The sequence below is a fragment of the Cornus florida genome, unplaced genomic scaffold (genome assembly GCF_030987335.1).
Source record: "Cornus florida cultivar Cherokee Brave unplaced genomic scaffold, ASM3098733v1 CherokeeBrave_3.0.0_Hap2_Chr03, whole genome shotgun sequence".
Classification (NCBI taxonomy): Eukaryota; Viridiplantae; Streptophyta; class Magnoliopsida; order Cornales; family Cornaceae; genus Cornus; species Cornus florida.
The window spans coordinates 6487339-6507428 of NW_026775573.1; the positions used below are offsets into that span (position 1 = coordinate 6487339).

Sequence of the window (20090 nt, forward strand, 5' to 3'; positions counted from 1 at the left end):
ACCCTTTAAATATGGGCCTAATGTTTAATTAAGTTATTTAATTGACCCAAGTTTAATCCACTTAAATTATTTAATTAAGCCCGGTTCAGATGGTTAAATAAAAAAGAATAATTATTCCTAATAAAATATATTTGGAATAATTATTTTTGAGAATAATTATCATAATATAACCGGCCCGGCCATTTATGATATTTTCCTTATCAGGAAGGACATGTGTCATCATCCTATGGATCCAAGAAGCCTATAAATAAAGGCCCGGAGGAAGGGATAAGGGGACACAAAGTCAGAATTCAGAAATCTAGAATTCCAGAGAGAAATACAGAAACTCTCATCCCTAACATCCAAATCCAAAAGCGAAGAACACCAAGTACATTAAATCGTGCCGTTCTTCATCAAATTTCACGGTGATCAACAACAAGCACAGCCAAAGACGTGTCGTTCTTCATCAAATTCTATGGTGATTCAAAAACAAGTTCATGCAGCCCTTGGATCCAACCAACCAACGAAAAAAAAGGAAATTTAATCAGAGAATCAGTTCTTTCTTTTGTAAAGAATATTACAAAGGATTGTACCTCAATTTCTCAAATTAATAAAATTATATTATTTGCTCCATATTTTATTTCTATTTACAGACTTACAAAATTTGTGTGTACAATAGCAAAACACACAATATCACCAATTTTGTGATATGGGTTCTGACAAAAGAAAATAATAAAATATGATTTATTATGAGCTATTTCAAACCAATATCAATAGTACCAAACATGATATGGACCCAAATTTAAATACCAATATCAAAAAAACAATATCATAATGCATAGGTCCTTAATTTGGTGAGTTGATACAGATTTCGAATTTAATTTTGTTTTCATCTATAGATTAGGGAGGAACCCACTTGACTATTAAGTACATGTGACACATTTTTTTTTTTTTTTTTCTTTTAACTTTTTTATGTGGAAATATGATAAGTTTAACTTAAGTGATACGTTATTTACTCAAACTTATGAAACAATGATGCTATTAATTGATTAACCTTTATTTTCTTTTTTTAAAACGATGGGTGTATCGTTCCCTACCCGTTGGGAGGATTATATTCCCAAATGATCGTAAACACAAAACAACTAACAAGTCTTAACACCATGTGTCAAGCTTAGAATATTAGAAACTTATCATTTTCAATTAAGTACTTGATAAATACTTTTTTATTGTATAATCAAAGTGGATTGATTTTACAGTTTGAATCCACGAAAACAGAGATTGAAATTGAAAAATCCCATGATGGGAATGACATAAGTTACACAATATTTCTCAACAGATGTTGTTCTTACGCTCCGAGCGCGTTCCCGCTCTCACGCTCTGCTCGCGCTCTAGCTCAAATTTTCACCATTTATGACTTAATTCTGTCATTCTCACGCTTCCGCTCTCGCTCTTACTCCTGCTTTATGTGACTTAGGGAATGACAACTTGGATTATTTCAAAATATTTAGTCCTCTTAATTTAATGATACCACCATCATATCTTTGTTTTCACTAAGTTGTTGTACAGTTGTCTATCACATTAAAATCAGATTGGTTAGGCAACCAAGCATCTTTAAATCAGATTGGGGATTAGGAATTACATTCTTGTCAATTAACCAAAAGAAACATAGTTGAGATCCCAAAATTCATTTAATTTCATAAAGACACACCATTCACTTGGATTGCTTGTGAAATAAATAATAAATCTATAGTCATATTTTAAAGCCTGTTAAATGATTAATTTTTCAAAAGCTGAAATTGAACAATCTACTCTAAACTTGTTTACAAATTACAACATAGTCCGCTCTTGATCCATCACAACAAATCATTCTGAAAACATACATGCCTTGGTTGCAAGCTTTACCTTTTGACAACAAAATGTAAAGCTAGGGTTAAGGACATTTCAAGGACCATTCAAAATGTGTTTAGATAAAAAGATAATTGGCGCTTAACTGAATAACTAACTACAAGATAGTAGGAAAAAAAAAAAAAAAAAAGAAAAAAAAAAAAAAAAAGAAAAAAAAAAGAAGAATAATTTCAATTTGAGGTCTTTGAAAAAGTAATATTTCCCTCTCTAGGAACGAGTGAATCTGAGACATTCATCCTTGTGCAGATGACCTGCAGCCTTCACTAATGTGTACATTTCGTCAAACAGGGTTCTTGCTTTAAAGAAGAATCGGAGATGGTCCAGTTTTTTTATTTTTAATCTTGAAAAAAAAAAAAATTCAGAGACGGTTTTGAGTTAAAAGTTCATTGGCAAGAAGACAATGGAAAACTGTACTCGAGATGCACACCATAGTATAAGCTCTAGCCTAAATGGTATTAATATGCAGGTTGAGTGTTCGAGAGCCCTGTGGGGGTGGGGATAATAATATGCAGTGGGTGGGTGTGCTTGAACTTTCAAAAAAAAAAAAAATTCTTTCGAATCACATCTCAATAATATTCACTAAACAATAATCACCCCTCCCCAAAGTCTAAGGATAGAACCTCCTCCTTTGAAACATCCAACAACTCCTCAACTTCAATTTCTTTAGTCTCATAAACCTCTTTTTCATCACTGGTTTTGTTGGGAAACGTGCTAGTTTTAAAAACTTTTTGAGAGATTTTGATTCATAGATCTTGATTTATCACATAGAGACAAGTTTTATGCAAAAATAAAATATGATGTATCATTCAATTAACAGATTGAATACTTACATCAAAGGTCTGAGTAAACCTCTAAATGTTTCCTCTAAAGTGAATGTTCTCACTTATTGTAGATCCCTTAGCAAGACGCCTTCTCCTTGGATCTCCATCTTCTTGGTAATTATTTTGCTTTTAGGAATCACTCATAAGCCTCCATGAATAACCTTGAAAAACTAGGCTTGTGGGAGCCTCCATTAGATGAGAACACTACACTAACCTTAATTTTCTAGAGTGAGAAAATATATTCCTTTTTTCTTCTCCCAAAAATCATCACTAATATAGGCAACATAATAATAAAGAAAATGAAACTATAAATTCTTCTCAATCTCTAATTTACATGTCTCAAATCTAATAGGATTCCAATATCAAGTTGGGCTATGAGTAAGAATCCTTTGGGCTTATTATTTTATTGGCTACAATGAATTAATAATTGGCCCGGTCCATGGACCTAATTCAATTAATTCATAAATTAATTTATACTCCACTAAAAGAAATTAATTGAACTCCAATTAAATAATAAATAACCTCTAAGTCAATATTGCACTTTGACCCCTCTATGCATAATTAGTTATCGGATAAATAAAGCCATCAATCCGACTACTTAATTAATATATTTATTTTGGTACCGTTGATTATTTCTGTCTCGATCACAATAAAACATTTTTTTGACAAAAATAATAATTTAAATAAATAAATATATAATAAATCATTTTGTCTAAAAACACACGAAGGCCTTCGAATTTACTTTGTGATTAACCATAATCAATACAAAATAAATACAAGTAGCAATGATGCAAATATTGAAAATATAACCCTCTAACTATTAATTACATAACTACCCAAAGTGTCGATCTAAGGATCCCGAAATATCCGCCGAACAAATCAAAGTAATTATTAATTAATAAAAGAGTTTATACTTTTCCCATGCTTAAGAGTCAAATGCCATGACAGTGATAGGGAACAATTGCATACGACGGCTCTCGTAATATATCTCAACCTAACGTGAATCTAGTTCTTAATAAATTATGAGTCCATCCATAATTACCGACTATGACCAATTTATGATTACTATTTATATTCACGTATTGATCGCCATCACATACATATATAAATATCTCTTGTAATCAAGTGAACACTATCAATTCTATAATGAATCGAAATATAATACATTGAGTTCACCAATTGTACAAAGCATAAATATTTCAGAAACGTCAGGAACATATGTCACTTTAATCCAAACAGGAATTTGCTATGCCAGGGCATATAAATCCCAATAACTCCCACTTACCCTCATAGCCAATTCAAATTGCATCTAACTCCAATGTTATCCAGATGATGATCAAAATTATTGATCAATGACACCTTTGTTAATAGATCAACAAAGTTGTGTTCCAATGCAATGTTCTAACCATGAGTACATTTTCTTGCTGGACAATATAATGTAGAACATGATACTTCCTTTCAGTGTACATTGTTTCTCTATGGAACCTTGGGTCATTGGTTTAGACTACTTCTGCACTATTGTTACAATATAGCTCGATAGGCAGCCTAGTATACTCCACAACCTCTAAATCAGTGAGATCAAACCAAAAGGCTTCCTTTGCTACCTTTAAGGCTACAATGTACTCCACCTTCAGGTTTGAGTCAGCAGTTAAAATCTGCTTAACAAACTACTAACTGATTTCCCCTCTATTGAGTAAACATACACTAAGTCATGAACCTCATAGTATCTACTTCTGATTGAAAATCAGAACTAGCATACCTGACTAGGACCATATCATCACATCCATAAATGAGTATGAGATCATTGGTTCTTTTAAGGTACTTTATAATATTTTTCACAACAGACCAGTTATCATGTCCGAGATTGGACTGATATCTACGGATTATCCCTACTATGTAGCGGATGTCCTGTTTGGTATAGACCATGGCATATATGAGACTCCCATATGCCGGAGCATATTATTCCAGTCTCATTTGCTCAATCTCCTCTACTAGTCTTGGATAACTACTTACTAGAGAGAGCAACCCATGTCAATAACGCAAGAACTCATTTTTTAGTTTTGCATACCAAACCTGATCAATACTTTATCAATGTAAGATTATTAAGATAAGCCTATTTTCCTTTTAAGCTGATCTTGCAAAAGCTTGATCCCAGGAATATAGCTTACATCTTGAAGATCCTTCATTTCAAAACAATTGAACAATTACCTCTTTAATGATGACAAAGCCTCCACGTCATTATAAATGAGTAGGATGTCATCAATATATAGAATTAGGAAAAATAATGACATTCCCTTATACATTCATGATTTAATTACTAAGAAATCTTCTGGTATCCCTTTGTAGATTAATTTGCCTTCCATATGTATCACCCTACTATAAAGTTCTACAAGATCCTAGATTTTATTAGAATACATAGATTCCAACTCTGATTTCAAAGCAACTCGCCAAAACGATCTGTATCCATATCGGTCCACGCTTCCGTGGAGCTTACTGGGTCCAACTCATGTTTAACAGGGATGTCCATAACGGTCTCACCTAAAAACATGATTCTGTCGGATTGGATGATAATCCTCCCACTACTATAATGTACCAATGCAGGAATCTGTGTATTAGATGATGCTGACGCATCAATAGGGAATTCATATATTATTCTCAATTTCTATAATAAGTGTGTTCACATGTGGTACATTTGGTACTCATACCATATTCTCTAACATTATGCTACTAGGTATGTAATTCATAATATGATCCTCCTATAGATAAACAGTGAGTGTAAACAATTAACTTTTATCATTGAGATCATAAAATAATTCATCCTAGTGCATTTAGAGTAGCTATCAAATATATCATTCGTATGATCTGTTTCCAACTTACTTATCTATATCAAACGCACATGTGCAAGACTACCCCATATGTGCATGTGATTCAAAGTAAAATATAGTGAAAAACACAGCTCAAATGGTATCCTTGAGATAGACTAAGATGGAATGCAGTTCATAATGCGCATTGATATCATTAACGCTAAACTCTTAAATGAAAGAGACAATGTAGCATAACTGATCATAATCTAACCATGTTAAGCGGAATTCTGTAATTCTTATTTGACACCTAAATTAATTTAGCGTCAATTGCGGAAAATTGGTATACAACACCCTCATTGACCATATAATCTTTGCACTATCCCAAGAAATACTCATATCCACGATCAAATCGAAGTGTTTTGATAAGTTTACCTAATTTGTGTTCCACATCAGTCTTGACACTCTCGGAATATACCAAAAGTTTAAGACTTGTGTCGCAATAGGTAAATTTATCCAAAACGTTAGTAATCTTGCTTGGATGTTCATAAGACTGCGCGTGTTAGTGTGTACCGACTCCAATTGTTCTTTATGTCTATTTCATTTGGCTGATTTAAAGCCCTTAGGGTTATCTATCATTCAATACAGGATTCACAAGTTGGTTTAGACTCCCCTGCCTCACTAGGTTATAAACCTTCTTTGACCAATCTTTGATCTCATTTTGATTGATTACAACCCAAAAATAGACACTAAAAAATACAAGGAGTCAGGAATAATAAATTTTCTCTTAACATTCAATCTAGAAAATGCAATAATAGTATCTTTATCCTGCAAATTTTAAGAGCTTGTTATTATAGTATATCAACCATCTTTCAATGCACTAGAAGCAATCGCACTTATATACAATTTTATAAACCAATTTTACAAAATAACAACACAGTTTTTATAAATCAAAAGTGAAACAAGAATAAGATCGCGTCTAACATCTGTGCATAAAGATAGTTCTCTAATACTAATTTCCTCATACTCTCTAATTTCAGATGTACTACTCCCATTGACTTAGTTATAGCCTTGGCATCAGGTCAAAAGACAAATATATATTCATATCATCGAGTCTTCTGGATTCCTGAAATCCTTGCAACGAATTGCAAACATGTTTAGTGGCTCCAGAATCTATCCATCAAGAATAAATAGATACAACCACATAAAAATGCTCAATGATTAAATATACATTTTCCTATGCCATGTCATTGTTTAGATAGTTTGTCCTTTAGTGTCTTAGTTAGCAGCAAAAGAAACAGTTTCCTTCTCCATCAACATACACTGCCTTATTCCCTTTAACCTTTTGGATACCCTTACTTTGTGTTAGCCTAGTCCTAATATCATTATTCTCCTTTCCTTTGCCCTTCCACTTAGGCCTAGAAGAAGATGGTATAGACTATATTAGATTGATTGGAATGCCTATACTTTTGATTATCCCTTTATCTGTTACCAATTCTATAAGAATATCAGCGAGTGTGAACTTAAACTGGTTCCTTATTTAGTTCACTCTAAAAGAGTCAAACGAGTTTTGGTAACAAGGCAATAATCATGTCAACTTGAAACTTACCACCCAAGTCAGCCCTATTAACCTCCAGTTTAAATTTTAAATAATAAACAATCATTTTCCAAAATTCGATCTTATACTGGAGTTCCTTAAGCTATCTTAATGGTATTCAAGTCTGACATAGTATTTAGACATATCCTCTATCTAATCTCACCAAAATATCTCATTGACATTTAACATAATGCTTGAAGAAAATAAAATAATGTAAATGTTAGCTTTGGAACGTATTCGAGATAAACTCTAGAATATTGCATCAAGCCTTATCATTTGCCTTATTTCACTTATTAAAAGTATTAATGTTATCTTGAGTATCTTAAAGTAAAAGGATTAGGTTTAGGAGTAGTAAATACATTTTGTATCACTACGTTGTGAATAAAATATCTAAGTTCATATTCCAGTCAATATAAATGAGGTCCACATACATTGAATATGTAAGCAAGCAGATAAAATGAATTAGACATAATATCTGAATATAAATGCATTTATACAACACACAAGGTGAATTATTAACACTATCATGCATATTTAAAATTAAAATGAGTTTGTCAACCATATAGTATAATAAATCACACAATCAATAAGTCAATAACTTATCCTGATGGAGGAGTTCATTATTACTATTGCTGCGATTCATTTGTTATTAGGCGAGCACTTCCATTAAAATAATATGTGGGTCCTTTAAACACTGCATGAAAAATTGGATAACTAATACGCCAATAACTTATTCGGTTGACGAAGTTCATTATTGCTATTGGCGGGCAAATCCCATCATTTCCATATCTCTTAAGACAATGCATTGTCTATCATATGAAATGATTTTCGATTATGTTTAGCCTTTCTAAAATCACCTAGTGTAGACCACTCCGTTGGGGAGTTAACACTATTGATTTTAGATTGAGTGTATAACGATATTAACGCTCTAACGAAAAATAAAACATTAAATATCTTGTCACTATAATCTAAACTCTTTAAATCATGCGTAGGGTCTTATTTTTAAAGATCTAATTACAATGAACATTTAATATTTTTATTTTTATGAGACAACCATTCTTGTAATATTAAGACTCTTCAAAAATAAGAGCGTGGGGTCTTATTTTTGAAGATCTAATTACAATGGTTATAATAACGAAGGCCATGGGGTAATGTATAAAAATCCCCGCTCCCGCTCAATTTTTTTAATCACTAATAATTAGGGTTTTGAATTTATATATTTACATGATATAATGCATGCAAAACGCCTTAATTTTAATCCAATTAAATTTAGAAAATATTTGAATTTTTAAATGATTCACTAATATTTAAGTTGAAACATACTTTAAAAATAATTTTTCGTTTCCCAATAAGTGCCTTCAAATTAATTAGTAATCAAATCCAATTAATTTTCATAATTTAATTAATATAAATCAAGTCATTTAATAAAATATCATGGATCCAATGCATGAATAATAATTAATAAACAATTATCTATTCCATGCATTTCATACATCACATAAATAAATAAATAACAGATAAAACAAATAAAAATGGCCAATGGATTTAGCTTTTAACATTCAATTGCTCTAAATATTGCGCGAGAGTCCTTCGTCGGCTTGCAAACACCCGCAGGAGGTTGGTATGCGCCTGAAGAGGTAAAACAATGCATTGAACGCGCCCGGATGACCCCGCACGCGCTGGCACGGGCCTGAGGGATGCAGCAGTGCGTGCCACGCGCCTCCACGTGCTCGCACGCGCTTGGAAAGCGCTGCAGCACGTGGCATGCGCATGGACGCGCTTCCACGGGCCTGCACGCGCGCGTGGAAGAAGTTGGCTCGGCTGGTGCATGCTCCTCACGCGCTAGCAAGTTGTTAACCCTGGCGCGTACTCCTCACGCGCCAGGTTCATTATTTTGGTGCTGCACTGGATTGCAACCCTTGATCAGCGGCTGTGGATCCGGTTGCATGGTCTCGCGCCGCATTGGATCCCACCTCTTCCTTCGGCACTACTTCTTGCTACTGGCGATACTCTGGTCGCCGGAAAGTCGCCGAAATTATTAAAAAATCCCAGAAAAATGAAATTTAAGCCCTAAAAATTTCAGAAAAATTCCGAAAAATTTCTAAAAAATTCCTGAAGCCTAATTTAACTCTCTTGGACCTTCTTGAAGCTTCATAGCATCCTTTGATGAAGATTACATGGCTTTAAATAAATTTACAATTTGAAATACAATGAAAAAAATTAAATTACATCACTTTTAAACGGCTAAATCAAAGTCTTAATTACATTCATTCAAAAATAAAATTACATTTATTTAACCTATAAGTTTCATCCATTACCCAACCATACATCATCATTCATTCACAATTATACATACATCATCATGTATCAATATATATTAACATATTAAATCATACATCAATCATACATTAATAAATACATATATGCATATATAATTAGGATTCATGAATGATAATTTTGATAAAAACATGATCTCTAGTAATGAATCAAACCATGCTCTGATACCACTATTAGGAAACGTGCTAGTTTTAAAACTTTTTGAGGGATTTTGATTCATAGATATTGATTAATCACATAGAGACAAGTTTTATGCAAAAATAAAATATGATGTATCATTCAATTAACAGATTGAATACTTACATCAAAGGTCTGAGTAAACTTTTAAATCTTTCCTCTAAAGTGAATGTTCTCACTTATTGTAGATCCCTTAGCAAGATGCCTTCTCCCTGGATCTCCATCTTCTTGGTAATTATTTTGCCTTTAGGAATCACTCCATAACCCTCCATGAATGACCTTGAAAAACTAGGCTTGTGGGAGCCTCCATTAGATGAGAACACTACACTAACCCTAATTTTCTAGAGAGATAAAATATATTCCTTTTTTCTTCTCCCAAAAATCACCACTAAAATACACATAAACCATGTATATATATAGGCAACATAATAATAAAGAAAATGAAACTATAAATTCTTCTCAATCTCTAATTCACATGTCTCAAATCTAATAGGATTCCAATATCAAGTTGGGCTATGAGTAAGAATCCTTTGGGCTTATTATTTTATTGGCTACAATGAATTAATAATTGGCCCGGTACATGGACCCAATTCAATTAATTTATAAATTAATTTCTACTCGACTAAAAGAAATTAATTGAACACTAATTAAATAATAAATAACCTCTAAGTCAATATTGCACTTTGACCTCTCTATGCATAATTAGTTATTGGATAAATAAAGCCATCAATCTGACTACTTAATTAATATATTTATTTTGGTACGAGTGATTATTTCTAGCTCGATCACAATAAAACATTTGTTTAACAAAAAATAATAATTTAAATAAATAAATATATAATAAATCATTTTGTTTAAAAACACACAAAGGCCTTCGAATTTACTTTGTGATCAACCATAATCAATACAAAATAAATACAAGTAGCAATGATGCAAATATTGAAAATATAACCCTTTAACTATTAATTACATAACTACCCAAAGTGTCGATTTAAGGATCCTGAAGTATCCGCCGAACAAATCAAAATAATTATTAATTAATAAAAGAGTTTATACTTTTCTCATGCTTAAGAGTCAAATGCTATGACAGTGATAGGGAGCAATTGCATACGACGACTCTTTCAATATATCTCAACCTAACGCGAATCCAGTTCAAGTCTTAATTAACTTTGAGTCCATCCGTAATTACCGATTATAAATAATTTATGATTACTATTTATATTCATGTATTGATCGTCATCACATACATATATAAATATCTCTTGTAATCAAGTGGACACTATTAATTCTATAATGAATCGAAAAATAATACATTAAATTTACCAATTGTATAAAGTCTAAATATTTCAGAAACGTCAGAAACATATGTCACTTTAATCCAAACAGAAGTTTCCTATGCCAGGGCATATAAATCCCAATAGGTTTCCTCGTCCCTCGGCCTCTGCCTCTCCAATCTCTCTTCATCATGCAGTTGTTTCCACTCGTTGACCCACCTATCCCATTCATCTTTCAACATCTTCGGCTTCTCGCAATCCTGCTCACTCAATTGCATTGATACATCTTCATCATTTGCCTCATACTTCTTACTATACTTCTTTAGGTTCTTTGCAATCTCTTCCTCTTTCTCCGGGCTTAAGAAGGATGGTGGCCTCGGCCGCCATGAAAACTGTTACAGCCAGCAGGAAAAAAATAAAAACCCAATGCAAACTGTTTTCCAAATCATAGATATTCACACAAAATATTTACTCAAAGATAACAATGTAAACATCAACGGTATAGAAATAGCCGTGGATTGTTGCAGAGTAGTTGCTGTAATGGCATTGTTAGTTTGGAAAAACTAGAAATTATTTAAATGCCTACTAACCAATCAATTTACCACCAAAGAAAAAGAATATTACAGAACTAGATATGATCTGACCTGCAAGAGATGATCCTTGAACATCCGATACAGTAGCTTGCCATTGAAAGACCATATATTGAACCCATTTTCCATCTCATGAACCGATGTAACTGAAGTGGCAACATACCTGCAAATGGATGAAATTATCAGAATACAAATATCACAACTAAGTTTATACAAGATAAAAACAAATGATTCGGTTTCTCTAATAGAGAACAGTCACGTTTAATAGAGGCTTGATCCGGCTCTATGCTAATGCTACCTGAAATTCTCTCAAAATTACCTTCCAGTGGGATCCCATTCAATTTCTGTTGCCATGAAATGCTCAGTTGTTGCCATGGTCTCAAGCTCGTCAACATTGTAGAACTCAACTGTCCATTAAAACCCTTCAACCCTGCCAGTATAATGAAGCGGCCAGCTGGTGGCCAGTAGAGATCATTTGCCTGTTTCCCTTTGAGATTTGTGAGCTTTGAAACCCTGCCTGTGTTAAGAGTGCTCTGCATCGAATAGAAGCTTATGTCGGGCCTTGGGCTATTGCCATGGATAACTGCAAATCTGTGGCCCTTTGGTTCCCAAGCAAATGAAATAATCTTGTCAGTTTTATTATCAAGCTCCAAGACTTCAATGGGTATGTCCCGTTCTTTGATTCTGAAGAGCTCAAAGCCAGTGTACGTGCCCTTTTTAGTCTCTGTGTATCGGTCAACCTTAACAGCAAGGTAGCCCCATTGCTTTGCCAATACATTTCGCAATCACTGACACTGAAGATATTCTTCTGCCTCAACCCTCCTTGCTGGGGATTTGAATAAGACTCACCTATGACATATGCAGAACATTATTCTAAATTTTAATTGACAAAAGAAAATTTAAGGCCTCTGCATCTGGAAAATTTGTACTCACCCTAGGCGGCTGATTCCCACCACCAACTTCAGGAACAAATAGTGCAACAATGGGATCGGTGGGAGACCAACTCAGATCCATCACATTCTCAATCTTAACGGATTTCTTGGAAAAAGTTTCCGTATCATAGACTGAAATGTCATTTTTCCCAATTCTGGCAAAACACTTGTCTTTTCCACCACCCCATCTGGACAATCAAAACTAACATATTCATGAGACAATAACCACAACAGTCTTTAAAGAGTTCACATGAATAAATAGCAATGAAAAGTTACCTGAAAACAGGCCAAGACACACCAGTAATAGCTCCAGATCCTCCAATTGCAAACTTGTCTGCATTTCCGTTGAACTCTCCCTGACTTTTCCCGTCCTCACATCAAAAATATTTAGCACATCGCTCTGGATCATGAACTCAAATTAGAGTTGCCCAAGGCAACAAAATATGACAATAGAGTAATTGGCAAGACAATTTAAACCTCACATGAGATTCACGGGGATTGCTTGGTTGATGGCTAACTACTGTAAGTCAACAAAAATCTCTCACCAGGTGAGAAATCAATTAGTTTTACCTGCAGATAATATCACTAAACCTAAACATAAAATAAGTAAAAAATAAAAAAATAAAAAAATAAAAAAATAAAAAATAAAGAAGAAGGAAAACTTAGACAGATTAGCAAGAATAAAAGCAGAAATAACCTCGGGGTGTGCATAACGCATAAGGCAGTTGAAGGAAATGGCACCACCCCAAACGGCAACACCCTGCCTATGAACTGTGGCTAAGTAAGTCCCTAGAGGTGACCACTGCACAAAACTTTCAGTCCGAACTGCAAAGAGAAGATACATATTGTTACAATGATCCATATAAAATCATTACAAGAATAAATAAACTAACTATATATAACAAAGTGAGCATAGTGCGTGGAAACCACAATATCACTCTGCTCGATCATTAATCGGAGACACTCGGTACGGAAGTTGAGACACACAAAAAAAGACAGAGGAATCATAAAAATTTGCATTATTACATACAAGTTAAGTTAGATAAGAAGAGGAGAGAACAATAGGGAGCATAAATAGGAGAAAAGAAAAAAGAAGGGTTAGAAGGTTTTATTCGTTTGGCTATAAAGAAATGAAGAAAGGATGAGAAGAAAATGATAGGCTAATCATGCCCTTGAATATTTTATGTAATCTGTAATCAAATGTTGTACTCCCTGAACCACCTCAAATCACTTCAACCTTTGTTGTTTATAGTTTTGTACACCCAGGGAGGAACCCTGTCCTCATCACTGAATTTCTTTTAATTCCTCTACTCATTAGGTTATCCAAACCAAAAAGGCCAGATTTTTAAAATTTCTCTCTTAAAAACAGCAATGTTAATGAAATTTGCAGTCATGAAGGAGAAGAGAGGGAGTTGGGGGGGGGGGGGGGGGGGGGGGGGGGGGGGGGGGTTGTTCCACTCGCAAAATGTTTGTAAACAGGCTTCAAATGCCTTGTGTCATTCCAAAAAACCTCCGTGTCTGAGCCAGAACGGATAACAAACTGGTGTACGTCTAGCTTTTGCATCAGAAAGCCAGTGTTGCAGTAATTCCTGTACTTCGGTAAACTTTTCAAACAATAATGGAGCATGCCTTAAACAGAAGCTGATCAGCAGAGTAGAATATGGTAAAAACAAAAAAAGCCACAACAATCTCAAATTTAAGTGATATTACTGAATTAGGATTAAGATATGGAAAGCATTGTTCATACATTTGAGATATCAAACGTTTCAAAGCCTATTTTCTACATGCTTTTTTAATCGCCCTAGCATGTTCTAATAAAATTCTTATACCCCACTAACTCATTTCAAAACTGTTTATATTAAAACAAATTGAGCATACAAAATAAGAAACCAATACCAAACAACAAAATGGAAAAAAAAAAAAAACTTACTACAAGATGCGGGAGAGGATACATCTATAAAATTATAAATTATGTTGTTAGCTAAGAGTATAATGAGGCTGAGAGATTTTGTCAAACTTTGTCAAGCTTTTCTCATTAATACATATATCTAAAGCTTTATAATCATTACACCAACAAATTTCATCCTGATTTATTGAACCATTTCCATCCTTTTTCTGCGCATTTATCCTGCGGTGCATTCAGAATGAATTCTACATCTCATGAATAGCAATGTGCAAGGAAAATAATTCAAAATTCAAACCAAACGAGACAGATTTATGCTAGGCACTGACTTTAAATTGATTTTAACAAAAACATAGAACCTTTTTTATTTTTTATTTTTTTGGTTAACTGGTAAGCCTAAAAACATGGAACGTTCCAACAACTAAACTCTCATAAAGTGCAATCTATTTATACTAGGTGCTCACTGTTTAACTTTTCTCACAGGTAACACTTCTCAGGCTTATTTTGCTGTTGAGATTCAGATAGGCCGTCATGATCCAAAATTCTAAAACAGAAGCTCAATAATAAAGATAGGACGTCATCAGGAAGTACCATACAAAGAAACACAATCTTCAATGCTTACCCTAGGAGTATATGGCGCTGTTTTTGGAGGGCCCCACTCATCTGGAACTTTTATGAACTTCTCAATATCGTCAAACGTGTTAACAGCAAGTATATGCTTTTTATCTAATCTGCGAAGATGTGTTTTCTCCCAGCTACCTCGGCTTCCTACAACAGTGACCAAACATCACCATAATAAAAATGTAAACAACAAAATTTATAAATAGATCAACAGAAACAATAAAACTATAGATCATAACTGTCATAAAGCTGAGATCTAATGATGGAATGGAGTATAGCATTCAAATTGTAATTTATCAATATATTTCAACATTAAACCCAAAAAAAAAAAAAAAAAAAAATGTCTGGAAAAAGATCGTCTCAAGTTGTTTCACTACTGAAGTTTGGCCATCAACCAGTTAGTACGGGCTGATCGCCCCTTCTTTGCCCCCATGATAGAAACTATTATGCTCTGTTTGGTTGAAGGGATGAAAAAATGGATGGAAGGAGAGGGGAAGGGATGGATAAGGCATCCCTAGAGATGGAAAGGTGTCTTCCTCACTTTGTGTTTGGTTGGATAGATTGGATAGCATGAAGGACGGATGGGATGACTTTTTTTATTTTTATTTTTGTTGGAAGGAAACGAATGAGGGTACCAATATACCGTCATTATATAAAATTATAAAAATTCGATATCAATTTCAAATATTTGAGAAGGTTAAAAATGAAAATTACATATTTGTCGTAAGTATTGCTTCTCTCTTCCTCTTCCTCCTAACTTTGGGCAGATAGAAAAATACAAAGTAAGGAGGGATGTTTCATCCCTCCTTGCTTCCTTCCTCTTTTCCCTTCCCTTCAACCAAACACGAAAAAGTCTTTTTATCCCCCTCTCATCAATCCCTCCTCAATTCTTCCCTCCAACCAGACATAGCATTAATGTTTGCCTCACTAGTGAAATTCACCATCATAGACTACCCCTAAACACCTTGGATCAAACAAATTAGACAACCAAAATATTGAACTTCATTACTAGAAATATGAACTCATTATATACCAAGCTCATATTCCTCTTAACTGAACTAGAGAACTTAATTCAATTTAACAATCTCCTTCGACGGTAGACGAGGTCGTCCACAGCAAACTTTTTTTTTTTTTTTGTCTCAAGATTATAAAATATAGATATGCAATTGATTATAATCATGTCATATCTTAACAACATATAACATAACATCATGTTATCCAATCATACGAAGAACTTATAATTTATTTAAGCTTCCTATATCATGTATGTCACTTAAACTGAATATTAAACATGCTGATAATTTATTTTATAGCCAAGTAAGCATTCTCCAAAAACATCTTATACTAATCATTTAATCTCAATTGTTAAAACAAATTACAAGATTAAATTAATCAATTCTTTAAATAATTCAAATAGCATGCATCATGGTGTCAAGCCTATTTACAATTCATTTAAATTCATCCCTAGTCCCTATTTAATGTTTGGGACCTTCCATAATCAATTTGGGGTCAATTTAAATACTTTTATAAAAATTCCTTTGGTTGGGCTCGAGCCCTGTAATAGTAGGCTCAAGCTTTTAAGCGAGCCTTAACTCCGGGTGAGCAATTATAAAAATACATCATTATAATAGGAAGAAATTCATAGAACAATTAGATCTAAGTCATAAATTTATCAATTCATACAACAACAACCATGAACATAATTCATAAAACCTATGTTCTAAATCAATTTACACATGGATTCCAATTTTAATTATCCTTTAAACATCCCTAAAATTATACTAAAGATATATAGATCACAGATCTAAGGGAGAAGTGTAGAATAAATAACTTGCCTTAAACTTTCGGATTGAAAGTTAAACTCTTTTTTCCTTGATTTTCTTCTCTAATAGTCCTTCTTCTTCTTCCTCTTTCTCTTTCATGCTCTCTCTCTTTAGATTTTCTTCCTAGGTTTACTCTCTAGGTCAATATATATAGATAAAATATATTACCTATTCCTTTAAACCTAACATACGTCTGACAATTCATAAACTAGGTAATTAATTTAATAAAATAATATTTTTAATAACAAATATATATATATATATATATATATATATATATATATATATATATATATAAACTACTAATCTCCCATGGGCCACTATCCAACCCACTAGGATCACATTCAAATAGTCCAAGACCCATCTAGGTGGTCCATGGGTTATAACCTAAATCCTTAAAATAAAAACAAAGTAAAAATGAAAATAAAATAAAATCATTTAACTAACACAATTAAACATATAAAACAATCCAATCATACCAACACATCATATGGAAACAATTAAAATGTACATACAATTTGTCAACATATATTAATTTAATTAACTTAAATAAAATAATTAAATAAAACTATAAATCAATTAAATACATAATCAATTAGCCAAATAATCAAATAATTAATTTAAAATACAATAAAATAAATAAGGGTATTACATAATCTCATGAAAGTTATCAGGGGTACTTGTCCCACATCGAATCTAGGACTTAGTTTGAAGGTTTTGCACCTAAAGTCCTTTTGGAAACTAGTTCCAAGGACTCAATGGACACATAATTGATCAAACCATCCTTTTTGATCCACATAATTTTCATTTTCACTTTTTGAAAAGTTTTTTCAGATTTTACCTCTTTCTTAGGCAAATTTCTAGTTCTAGAATTTTTAGGTGACACAAAATTCTTTTTCTTCTTAAAATGCGCCTTTTTCTTCGCATTAACATCATAAGAATGAATTTTAGAAAAATCTTTCTTTTTTTTGTGAAGACATGAATGATGGTTATGTCCATTCTTACCACAAAAAGTGAAATGCAACAATTTAGGCATATAAGACATATCAGAATATAAGGCATCAACTAAACTAGAATTAGGCATACTATTCACAGGTTTCACAAAAACTATTTTATCTTGACTACTAGATGGGCCTTTAACAAAACCTAACCCAGTTTTATAATTCACATTCTTACTCATGTTGATCATCTTATTCAACTTGACTTGACAAGCAGTAAAACATATCAGTCTATCGTGTGCCTTTTTCAATTCAAGTTTACTTTATTCAATTCTCAGAGCAAGATATTCTTTTAGGGAGTTAGCACTACTTACCTTATCTTCAAGAATGCTGATTTTTTCATTAAGATCAGAGATGCTTGAATTACTTTCAAAAGCTTTTTTTTTTCCTTCATTAATCTGTTTTCTTAGATCTTCATTCTCTTCTTTTGCTTGAATAAGCTCATTTGCAAACTTATTAACAGCCAAGTTGACTTCAATAGTTTCCTCAAACATCTTCTTCAATTTTTCTTCATCCTCTTGAACCTGTTTATCAAGAACTTCATTAGCTTTATCATCTGAAATGTTAGAATCAAACAAAGAAACAATATGGGAACCTTTATCAAGAAAAACAACATAAGAAAAATCATTGCAATCGTCGTGAAAAAATTCATTATCACTAGAAGTAGAATTTTCATAAATAGAAACTTTCATTGTTTTCCCTTTATTCCTATCCTTTTGATCTTTCTTATAACTAGGACAAATATTGGTTGCGTGACCTTTGCCACCACAATTCCAGCAAGTGAATTTAGTTTCTTTTTACTCTTCTACTTTCTTTTCATTTATCCTCAATTTTGACCCCTTGTCAAAATTTTAAGGATTAGCCCCATTGTCATTCCTTCTCCTCTATTGCCTTTGCAAAAACTAATTAAATTGCCTTGAGATAAAAGCAACATCATTATCAGAATTTTCATCGACAGAATTATCAACCTGTGTTGATTTTAAAGCAAGATTTTTTTCCTTCTGATTTAGATTAAAATTCTATATCTCAAAAATTTTCAATGAACCTACAACTTTGTCTATTTTAGAAATAGACAAATCACAATGTTCAGTGATAGTTTCTACCCTTATTTGAAATCTTTTAGATAAAAACCTTATGATTTATACACAGATTTTCTTATCACTAACTCTTTTGCCAAGATGACGCAGTTCAAAAATAATTTCAAGAAGATTAGAATAAAAATCAAAAAATGATTCATCTTCTTTTACCACAATGTTCCTAAAGTTAGAAGAAAGCATTTGGATTTTGGACAACTTCACTTTTAAATCCCTTCATGAGTAACCTGCAAAATATCCCAAGCATCTTTAACAGTTTTACAATCAGATAGTCTAGCAGATTTAGATGGAACAACATAATTTATAATTGCATTTAAAGCTTTTCCATTAGCATCATTACGCTCAGTTTCAACAGCAGTAAAGATAAAAACATCTTTCAAAACTTGAGTTATTTTACCATCCACAGTTTTTTCTTCTGTAAGTGGTGTATAACTGATTTAACTACAACCTAAACTTTACCTCTTGAATTTTACAAATAGGCTTTCATTTTAGATTTCCAAAAATTATAATTGTTTCCTTCAAATAAAAAACCACATTTATTAGAACTACATTCTTTCAACGCATAAGACATGATGAAACAAATTTTTGAAAATAATAAAAAAAAACTTTCCACAAGGATCAACTCAGTATGTAGAGATTTGCTTTTATACCAATTTGTGAGTTGTGTAGCGAAAGATTACTTACGTAGAAAGTTTTGTATTTTAAAATCAGATCTATGTTTTTCTAAGTTTACTTATTTTAGCATCATTAATAAATTAATGTCATACAAGATAAATAAAGTAAAATAATATAGTTAGAAATGGCACCAGGATTTTTAGCAAGGAAACCCCAATTATTAAATAGACCAATTGTTTGTGTGGAAAAAACCTCGTAGATTGTGCAGTCCAAAGTAAACTGATCCACTCTGTTTGAAATAAAGTATAATGGACTTTGACTCAAACTCACACCCTATCATTCTACCAATTAAACACCAATAGTTAACAATCCTCTGGCTATGTGACGTCCTATCCAATAGCTCTTAACCTCAGGCTTACTCTTGATCTCTGTAGAAGGATTGGTGGTAGATCAAACAACACTCCTCGAATGCTTTGACCCTTCCAAAAGTGTGATTGTTTCACCTCTGTTATTCAAGATTTGGATTTGATGTAGAAGAAGTATATCTGCTTTTTTCTGATCGTTGTAGATGCAACACTTTGATCACGATAATGATTTAAACAACACTCTAAACTCACTCTTGT

At 32.8% G+C, this 20090-nt stretch overlaps 1 pseudogene; it reads right to left on the reverse strand.

Annotated features, from left to right (window-relative positions):
* Positions 1-10879: 10879 nt before the first annotated feature.
* On the reverse strand, positions 10880-18450 carry LOC132301004 (eukaryotic translation initiation factor 3 subunit B-like; annotated as a pseudogene).
* Positions 18451-20090: the final 1640 nt, after the last annotated feature.